General features: G+C 44.2%; 1 long non-coding RNA gene across 1 annotated transcript; it reads right to left on the bottom strand.

Annotated features, from left to right (window-relative positions):
- Positions 1-224: 224 nt before the first annotated feature.
- LOC116534440 lies at positions 225-8,810 on the bottom strand. The gene is made up of 3 exons (XR_004261717.1): positions 8,800-8,810; positions 4,924-4,928; positions 225-314 (listed from the first exon to the last, which is right to left on the bottom strand). It is a non-coding gene; the product is annotated as an uncharacterized LOC116534440 (long non-coding RNA).
- Positions 8,811-11,117: the final 2,307 nt, after the last annotated feature.

Genomic DNA, 11,117 nt, shown 5'->3' with positions numbered 1-11,117 from the left:
CAATAAATCTTAGGTCATATGATAAAAAAGATAAAATGAAGATGTTTTCTTAGTGCAAGTGTATACATGTACAAACATGTTTTTAACAAAAGAAGGAGGAAATATGACAATTACAGTCCTCGTTTCTGCAGCTGGTCACGTTGTCATAGCTGGTATTGATGACTACCTTTTTCTACTACCCATTCTATATTCCCTTTGCCTTCAGCAAGCACCTGAGCAGGTTGTGGTTTTTTTCCTGGTGGAGTGACCCAAACCTTCATTCCTGAAGGGTCTGGGCTATTTGTCGTCCTGCCTGGATTGGACTGTTGTAATTTCTCATTATGGTAATACTAAGAGATGCGCTATAGGATCTCCTGTATTCCATCTGTACTTTTGCTGACCTCCACTGTGGAGTAGTAGACTGATTTCATCTTAATAGTCTAGGTCAGTCACCCCAGCCAACACTGCAACTCTCTTCTAAGCCTGTTAACTTAGGAGGTGCCCAAAGTATCCAAGTGGCAATCTTAACTCCCAGTTTAATGGAATCGTTGTTGTGTCTCTTGGTGGCAGCATTCCTCTCTCTGGAACTATGATGTTTAGGCCAGCAGAACATATGTTGCAGGAACACGAAGCAAAAATGTTGCCAGTGGATCATAGGGGTGATGGTGAGTGGTGCCATTTCCACCCCTTGATTCCTGGACCCATGAATCCTGGCTCTGGAAGAAACAGTACTGAGGGAATGTATTCTCTTCCCATGTCCACCAGGGGGCGCTGTTTCAAAGGCAAGAACTTCACAGTGCCTTACCTCCAGCCACCTCTCCATCCGGGATCTTAGAGGTCTTTGTTTAAACTTTCGTGAACACAGGAAAAAAATTGAAGATCAATCACCTCAGTAGAAGTTTAAAGGAACTGGTTTCATAGGCCAAAGGGCTTGGATGGAGTGGGAATTCCTTTCAGGTTAAAAGTCCCCATTCCCCATATTGGGGTGGACTCCATATCTGGATCCCCTTCCATTACTTCATGGAAGCTCTTTTTCTTTCTCCTTTTCTTCTCTCTCCCCTGAATAAATCACTGTCTGTAAAACTCTTCAGGGTCTGATATTTACTTGCAAGTGCACTGCACCTGGCGGCGTCCTCTCTTCCATTCTTGGGTGAGTTAGGGACCAAGAGCCTGGAAAAAACAGCCCACCAGGGTACAAGCTAAGCCTCCCCTGGGTCCCGGAACCTGGTCACATTAGCATATATTGGATGCTGATTCAGAGCCTACATGGCCTTCTGAAGAACTTTGCCCCAGTCATGCAAAATATTATCACCTAGTTGGTGTTGTAGTTGTGATCTCAAAAGGCCATTCCACCATTCTATCCAGCTGCTTCAGGATGATTGAAAACATGGTAAGATCAGCGAATTCCATGAGCATGAGCCCATTTACTGCACCAAGCATGAGCGGTAAAGTGAGTGCCGTGGTCAGAGGCAACACTGTATTGAATACCATGATGGTGGATAAGGCATTCCGTGAGTCCACAGATAGTAGTCTTGGCAAAAGCATTGCACACAGGATAGGCAAACCCATATTCAGAGTAAGTTTCTATTCCAGTGAGGACAAATCTCTGCCCTTTCCATAATGGAAGAGGTCCAATATAATCAACCTACCACCGGGTAGCTGGCTGATTGCCCTGAGGAATGGTGCCATATGAAAGGATCAGCGTTGGTCTCTGCTGCTGGCAAATTAGGCACTCAGCAGTGGCCACAGCCAGATCAGCCTTGGTGAGTAGAAGCCCATGTTGCTGAGCTCGTGCATAACCTCCATCCCTGCCACCATGGCCACTTTGTTCATGGACCCATTGGGCAATGACAAGGGTGGCTGGGGAAAGAGGCTGAGTGGTGTCCACAGAATGGGTCATCCTATCCACTTGATTATTGAATTCCTCCTCCACTGAGCTCACCCGTTGGTAAACACACATGGGATACAAATATCTTCAGTTTTTGACCACTCGGAAAAGTGCATCCATGTACCTCTTACCCAAATTTCTTTGTCACCAATTTTCCAATCATGCTTCTTCCAAGTCCCTGACCATCAAGCGAAACCACTGGCTACAGCCCATGAATCAGTATATAATCGCTTATCTGGCCATTTCTCCTTCTATGCAAAGTGCACAGCCAGGTGCGCTGCTCAAAGTTTCTGAAGTTTCTCCCGCTGGGAAGATCTTCCTTCACTGCCATCTTTCAGGGATGTCCTAAAAAGGAGCTGTAGTGCTGCAGCTGTCCACTTTCAGGTGGTGCCTGCATATCATCCAGAACCCTCTATGAACCAGGCCCTAGTCTTCTCTTCCTCTGTCAATTGATCATAGGGAACTCCTCATGAGGCAATCTGTGCAGGCTCGGGGAGAGAAGGCAGGGTGGCAGGAGTGGGTACCATGGGCATTTAAGCCACTTCCTCCTATAATTTACTTGTGCCTTCAGGACCTCCTCAAGCCCGATCACATATATACCACTTCCATTTGATGATGGAATGCTGCTGTGCATGACCTACTTTACGGCTAGATGAGTCAGAAAGCACCCAGTTCATGATAGGTACTTCAGGTCCCGTAGTGGCTTGATGACCCATCGTTAAACATTCAGTTTCCACAAAAGCCCAGTAACAGGCCAAGAGCTGTCTCTCGAAAGGAGAGTAGTTATCTGCAGAAGATGGCAGGGCCCTGCTGCAAAATCCTAGGGGCATCCACTGTAATTCACCTATGGGACCTGCCAAAGGCTCTGAACAGCATCCCTATCTGCCACTGACACCTCAAGCACCATTGGACCTGCTGTGTCATGTGACCCAAGTGGCAGAGCAGCCTGCACAGCAGCCTGGACCTGTTGCATAGCCTTCTCCTGTTCTGGACCCCACCAAAAACTGGCAGCTTTTGGGTCATTCGATAAATGGGCTGGAGTAATACACCCAAATGAGGAATCTGTGTTGCCTTCAAAATCCAAATAGGCCCACTAGGCATTGTGCCTCTTTATTTGTAGTAAGAGGGGCCAAATGCAGCAACTTATCCTTCACCTTATAATGAAAATCTTGACAGGCCCCACACCACTGGGCCCTTAGAAACTTTACTGAGGTAGAAGTTCCCTGAATTTTAGTCAGATTTATTTCCCATACTCTGGCACACAAATGTCTCACTAATAAGTCCAGTGTGTTTGCTGCTTCTTGCTCACTTGATCCAATCAGCATAATGACATCAATATAATGGGCCAGTGTGGTGCCTTTTGGAAGCAAAAGGCAATCACATTCTCTCTGAGTAAGATCATGACACAAAGCCGGAGAGTTGATATGCCCCGACGTAGGATAGTAAAGGTACATTGCTGGTCTTTCCAGCTGAAAGCAAATTGCTTCTGGTGGGCCTTATGGACAGGAATGGAGAAAAAGCTATTTGCCAAGTCAATGGCTGAATACCAGGTACCAAGAGATATATTAATTTGCTCAAGCAATGAAACCACATCTGGTATTGCAGCTGCAATTGGAGTCACCACCTGGTTAAGCTTATGATAATACAGTGTCATACTCCAAGATCCATCTTTCTTCTGCATGGGCCAAATGAAAGAGTTGAATGAGGATGTGGTGGGAATCACCAACCCTGGGTCTTTCAAGTCCTTGACGGTAACACTAATCTCCACAATCCCTCTAGGGTGCAATATTGTTGCTGATTTACTATTTTTTTATTTACTTTGTTTTAATTGACCATTTTTCTAGGTAGAGGCAGCTCAAATGGCTTCCTCTGGGCCCTTCCTACCATAGTAACCCTTACCCTTCCAGTCAGAGAGCCAATGTGGGGATTCTGCCAGCTGCTAAGTATGTTTATGCCAATTACACATCCTGGCACTAAGGAAATGATGACAGAATGAGTCCAGAGACCCACTGTAAGTTGTACCTGAGCTAAAACTCCATTAATTACCTGATCTTTTGTTCCATATAGGAAACACACAAGGGGAAAAGAAAAGGCACACACAATACTTTTAAGGGTAAACAGCCTTTATACCAAGGATGTGACAATACAGATATAATAAGCAAATCACAGTGGGAAATGGAGAGGGCAGATATTTGCACATACACACATACACCCAATAGACTGTGGAGGAATTATCACCAGACTGAGAAGCCAGGGCTCCAGAGTCAGCCATCCATCCACACACAGATGAGGAGAGGTCTCGTGGAGCTTCAGTGCAGTCTGGGACCATAGCTCTTTCATAATGAGTTGTTTGGCCCAGTCACGAGGGCCCTTTGTGCCTGAGCTCAAGGACACAAAAAGGTCAACTTGTTTTTGCGATTGTCTGTTGCTTTTCAATAACTAACATACAAGAACAGATTTCTCCAAAACAGTGCTGGATGAATGCCTCAAGGGGTTCATGCAGCCTGTTCTGAGATTGGTGACCATTGTTTCTGTCCACGTTCAACTAAGTTCAAATTTAATGTTTAACTTTTCCTCCACACCTCCATAATCCTGCACTTTAAACTGGAGGATCACAATGATGTTTTGGGTCTCCTGGAATCAACGTCAGCTCAGAGCCAGTGTCCAGTAGTCCCCAAAATGTCTGATCACTTCTCTTTCTCCAATGCCCAATTACCCTGGTAAAATGTCGGGGGTCTCCTTGGGGAAGAATGAGAGAAAGATTCACTGCATAAATTGCCAGTAATGTAGTGGGGTTCTTCGTCAAGGGGACCAGGCCTACCCTTCATTCGAGGGGTTCTGGGTCTGTAAACTGGCTCAAGTCTGGAAACTGATTGAGGGACCATGATTCTGTTTTTATGATTCAAATTAATCTTTTGTCCATTTGACCTAGAAGTTTTCTGTTTGTATAATTTAAGCAGAAATGCAGTAGGCTTCCTATGAATTTCACTTCTAGGAACACTGTGATTAATTAGCCAATGCCAGAGCTCTACACGTCAGATCACTCTGGTTGCCACTTTGCCTCTGCTCTCCATGATGTTAGCTATGCCCACCTTGCCTTTGACAGGTCAGTGCCACCATTTGGCCCCTGCCACCTCAGGATCCAATTATTTCCGTTGTATTTAAATTTTGTAATTCAGTGACTGTGATTCCCACTGTTAGATCCAACATACAGAGAAGAGCAATTACGGGGCTCTTCAAAAATGCAGATGCTGCCCTCACAAATCTATTTAGCAAGGCATTGGTCAGGGGTATATCTTCTGGACCCTCCCAGCTGGGATGAGTAGGTCTAAAGTGACTAATCCACTCTGCCATACCAATCTCCCTAAGCCTCTGGATCCCTTCCTCTACATTAAACCAAGGGATATTAGGCATTTCCAGCTCGCTCACTGTGGGTCATCTTTTAATCCATATTTCAGCTAACCAAGCAAATAAACTATTAGAACTTTTTTAACTCCCTATACTGCAACATTAAAGGCAGAATCCCTGCTTAGTGGGCTCAAATCAATATAGTCAGACTGATCTAGTTCGATGTTCCTTCTGCCATTATCCCACACCCTTAATATCCATTCCCATGCCTGTTCTCCAGGTTGCTGTTTATATAACTTAGAGAACTCAAACAGTTCTTTTAGAGTGTAGTGCCCCTCCTCATGGGTCATACTCTGAACCTCACTCTTGAGGCCCACTGAGACTCTAGTCTAGTTATAGGTCTAGAGGCAAACCGAGGTGTTGGAGGAGAATCAACATTATCTTGCCTAACAACTGCCTCAGGGGAGGCCATCACTGTTGCCCCAGGCAGCTCAGGTTTTATCTCCTCAGACAAAGGTGGAAAGGCTGATGGCAGCTTGGGTTGGGTAGGGGATGTTGCCACTACTGTGGATGGGGAAGCTGGTTAAAAAATGTTCATTAGAGTTTACAAACTTAGTGTCCCCCAACTTCATCAGGGTCCTCCCACACATCCCCATTCCAAGTTTCAAGGTTTCATTTTTTCCAACTGATGCCCTCACTTTAACAGTAGACACCTGGCGAGGCTGTGCATGCGCCTTTCATTGCAAGTCTGCCACTCACATTATGAGCTTGTATCTGTTTTTCCACAGTTTCAGCTCTTTCACTACAGGAGATAAGACTTTCACTCAGGGCAGTCTTTGCAGATTTGAGGTTCAGTATTTGCTTCTGAAGCCAGGAGAAAGAATCTCTGAGTTTATAATTTTCTTTCATCACTTTGTCCACTGAACTTAGGAGCAACCAGCTAGCTTCATTATGTTTCTTGGTTCTTCACATATGGTCAAAGGTATTATGTATAGTCACTCAACTCCTTGCCTCTCACAAGTGGTGTATCAAAATGCATTTATTTTGTATAACTCTCCAAACAGTTTCTGCCAAGGACTTTCAGTGTTCTCCACACTATTAGAAGTAGAGTCCTTAGCATTTTTGAGTCTAATCATATTAAGCAGCCAACTCCAGAAACCCCAAAACCAATGAAAGAACTCCATCCTTAATATTCTGTTCCTTTAGAACTGTTGGGGTTCAGGGATTCAGGGGAGCCCTCAGCTTCCCTGAGAGGATGTTCCTCCAGGTTCTGGGTCTATCACTCTCTCAAGAGTGAGAGAGGAGACCACAGCATAATGAGCTCATAAAATAAATACCAGACCTTAAAAGTGTTGCAGAAAAGTGATTTATTTAGGCAGAGAGAGGAAAAAGGAGAAGGAGAGAGAAAGAAAAGCTAGCTCTCATATTGAATGAGAGAAAGAAAAGCTGCTCTCACACTGAGTGAGAAGGATTCTCAGAGGGAGAAACCAGAGAAGGAAAATTCCCTCACACTAAGTCAGAGAAGCCAGAAAGATGGAATCCAGGAGAGGAAAAACAGCTTCCACACTGGGTGGAAGGGGACCTCAGAGGGGAAAATCCAGGAGGGGAAAGAGAGCTCCCACTATGTGAGGGGATTCCAGAGAGCTGGAAATCTGGTATGGGTGAAGGAGCAGGGGAATTTATCCTAGGAGTGGTTCTTACATGGAGGTAGGAGAGCAAAGAGCAGGAAAAACTGCCACTTACAAACCCACCATATCTTGTCAGAATTCACTCACTATCATGAGAACAACATGGGGGAAACTGTCACCATGATCCATCACTTTCCTCCCTCCATGTCAGGATTACAATTCGAGATGAGATTTGGGTAGGGACGCAGAGCCAAACCATATTAGTGAAATACATGCTGAAAGATTAATCACTGAAATGGCAATGCAGAAAACAAAATTGGGTTCTTGAATATGATAGCAGGAATGGAGGAAAATGCTTGATAGATCTTTCAGGATGCAGAGCAAAAATCCCAAGAGATGGGAAATACAGCATAGTTTTTTTAAGAAAGAAAAGAACAGTCCAGGAAATCTAACATTCAAGTATTAAAAGTTTTAGAAAGCAAAAAAAAAAAAAAAAAAAAAAAAAAAAAAAGACAGAGAAAACTCACAGAAGGAAATCTCCATGGCAATTATTTAATGAAATTTCTTAGAACTGAAATCCTTTCCTGAATGCCTAACTCAACAGATAAAATCAAGCACAGAAAAGCATAGCACCATGAAGTTTCAGAATACTGTTATACAATAGTTCGAAATTATTTGGAAACCCTTCAAGCCTCCAAAGAGAAGAAGAGTTCGCAAGCAAAGAATCAGGAATAAAAATGAATTAGAAGTTGTCAAGAAAAATACTGCAAGTTAAAAGAAAAATGTAATATTTTCAGGCAGAATTTGGAATTACTATATACCCTTTCTCAAGAAAATACTGGAGCATATGTTCTGTGCCAGGTGAATTTTCCCTGACAATTTCCCTGACACGGAATTTCCCTGACACAGACAGGCCTGCATAGCACTTCAGTTACACAAATTTCCACAGAGCTGCCTTAACATTGAGCAAATAGTTAAACCTAGGGAAATCAGTGCCCAGACATCAAAGCTAGAAATGAAACATATGGTCAAGGCTTCTCCCTAACCAGGAGCAAATTAAAATAATAGAGACAGTCTTACTTTCCTAGTGCCAGGACCCATCTCGGGTCAACAATATCTGAGCTGAATCAAGGTAAGAGAGGCAGCTGTTTGAATGGATTCATTGGAGAGTCTAAGCAGCTCTCCAGACAAAGCTGTAAAGGAGACAAAAGAGAAGTCATTGCTCCGGTACCACAGTAGACAGGCCTTGAAGGTAATGGGGCCCTTTTAATCAGACTTAGCAAGCATTTTTTGCCTGACCCTCTAGTTGAAACAAAATTAGTTACCAATAGACTTAGACAAATGTTATACTGCACATGGGCACATAACCCCAACCTATATAAGCACTAAGGAAATTGCAACACTTTGAGTTGGTCTGGTGGAATTACCTCTGGCCTTCTCCCTGTATCCAGTTATAGTAATACACTGGGCAACGATTTGATAACTCACCAATTCTTATATGTGTCAGACTGCCTGATTCCTTCACTTGGCCGAGATTTACTACGCAAGTTAGAGGCTCCACCTGGAGAAACGTCGGATGTGTCTTCAAGTGCCTCCAGAGCATGGACTGCTGCTGCAAGCACTGCCGGTGAGCACTGAGGAACTCACAATATCCTGTGGACGCTCATCAGCAAGGAGTTCCAGCACGATATTATTGGGCATATAGTCGTCCCTTTTCCACGTCTGATTTACTGAATTGGAAAAATTCCAATTCTTCCTACAGGGCAGATCCCCAGAAAATGACCCAACGGTTTACCACCCATTGCCCTACATGAGCTGATGTGCAAGCCCACCTAAACATTATGCTCACAGCAGATGACAGAAGGCTAGTATTAGGTAAGACAAAGCAGGAAGCACGGTGCCTTCATGACAAAAGCCCCAATTATACCTGGACCCTAATGAGGCAACTCCCCAAACTGACCTTAATTGGGATCCTAAGGAGGCAGGTGGAGGTGGGATGAATCAACTGGAACCCTATTGAAAGTGGATCCTAAAGGACATTGGATCAAGGGTGCCAAGACCTGAAAGTCTGAACAAAATACAGGCACTTCAGCAGAAACCTGTTGAGGACCCCTCAGAATTTGTGGTACAGATCTGTCAGACATATAGGAAGTATACAGAGTTAGACCCACAGGACCCTGAAAACGCTAGAATGGTGAATATGACCTTTATAGGGCAAAGTGCCCCAGACATTAAGAAGAAACTACAAAAAGTGGAGGAGGCAATTAGAATGAAGCTTCCCAAATAATCAACATTGCATTTAAGGTATATAATACTGGGGAGGCCAAGGAAACCAAGGCACTTTGGCAGGCAGCTATACACCTGGTAGCTGCAAGAGGAAGCCCAAGAACAAAGGACCCCCAAGGCAGAAAGGGAAAACAGAAAAGGACCAGTATGCTTACTGTCAGGAAATAGGGCATTGGAAGAGAGACTGTCCCAACTTAAGTCAGAAGGAACCCAGGTCACTTATGGCTGTCAAGCCCAGAAATGAATCTGAGGAAAACTGAGGGTGCCCGAGACTCCCAACAGCTCCAACTCTATCTGACGTCAAAATCTTCCCAGAGGAGCCTCAGGTAAAGATGATGCTGATGCTAGTTATTCAGGAGTTAATACACCAATCAGTAAGCTTTCTGACACTCTCTGTCAATACACTCCAACTATATATACCCCAATATACCCCGACAATATACCCTCACTCTATTGACAGAAAGTGTCAGAAAGCTTACTGATCGGTGTATTAACTCCCGAATCAGAACAGTTCCTGCAACCCTTTCAGGTAAAGTGGGCAATGATTTGATAACTCATCAATTCCTTCATGTGTCAGACTGCCCGATTCCTTTACTTGGCAGAGATTTACTCTGCAGGTTAGAGGCTCAGATCATCTTCCACCTGGAGAAATGTCAGGTGTGTCTTCAAGTGGCTCCAGAGCACGGACTGCGGCTGCAAACACTGCTGGTGAGCACTGAGGCCCCACAACCTGAGGCAGAGGCAATTCATTAAGAGGACTTGGAAAAGGTGAAGCCAGAAATCTGGGCATCAGACCAACCTGGGAGAGAAATTAAGGTGAGTCCAATAAAAATCAAACTAAAGGCAAAGGACCAATCTGTCTGAAAAAAACAATACCCCTTAAAGAAGGAAGTCTTAGAAGGTATCCAGCCAGTATTAATCTGGTTTTTCCAATATGGCTTAATAAGGCCTTGTCAATTCTCATACAATACTCCTTTCCTGCCAGTAAAGAAGCTTCATTCCCATAAATATAGGTTTGTGCAAGATCTCAGAGCAATTAATGAGATCGTGGAAGACATTCACCCCACCGTGGCTAACCCGTATGCTATACTATGCTTGCTTCACTACCTAAGAATCAGAAATGCTTTAACAGTGCTAGACTTAAAGATGCCTTCTTTTGCCTACCAGTGGAAATAGAAAGCCAACTATTGTTTACTTTCGAATGGACAGAACCTGAGACAGCTGTAGTTTCAATATTGCTGGACCATGCTCCCTCAAGGGTTTAAAAACTCCCCGACCATATTTGGAGAGGCTTTGGTTCAAGCCTTGAGAGGCTTGCAATGAGTAAATGGGGTGCTACTTCAATATGTGGACAATTTATTAGTTTCTGGCCCTGCAAAACAAGAATGTCAAAAAAAAAAACACTGTAAAGACCCTAAACCACTTGGCAGCTTGTGGGTATAAAGTTTCAAGTCAGAAGGCCCAAATATGTAAGCAAACTGTAGAATACTTAGGGTTTCTGTTACAAAGAGGAACCCACCTCTTTGTAACAGAAGGAGGACCAGTCCACCACAATTTATGTGCCACACCAAGTCTCGGCGTTGTCAGAACAGAAAGGTGGCTATTGGCTAACGGCGGGCAGATTAGCCTGATACCAGGCTATCCTGCTTGATGACCCCCACATTGAAACTGCGGACCATTGGAACCTTAAACAAACCTCGCCACTTTGCTGCCACCTACTGGGGAATCGCAGGAACTAACACATGATGGCCTGGAAGTTAATTGATCAGGTAGGTATTTTCTAGCTTCCCAGATTTGAAGGACACCGCCCTCTCGCGTGCAGACTGGACATTGTTCGTCAACGGGAACAGTTTAGTCATCAACAGAAGGAACGCTGCCTATGCTGTAATGAGTCTCTCCAAGGTAATAGAGGTAAGAACTCTCCCAACAGGGACTCTTGCACAGAAAGCTGAGTTAATTGCCCTTACCAGAGCCTTACAACTCTTCCA

Source organism: Sapajus apella, unplaced genomic scaffold (assembly GCF_009761245.1).
Source record: "Sapajus apella isolate SASKATOON/1434 unplaced genomic scaffold, GSC_monkey_1.0 scaffold87, whole genome shotgun sequence".
NCBI lineage: Eukaryota > Metazoa > Chordata > Mammalia > Primates > Cebidae > Sapajus > Sapajus apella.
This window is presented reverse-complemented; position numbering and strand designations above follow the sequence as displayed.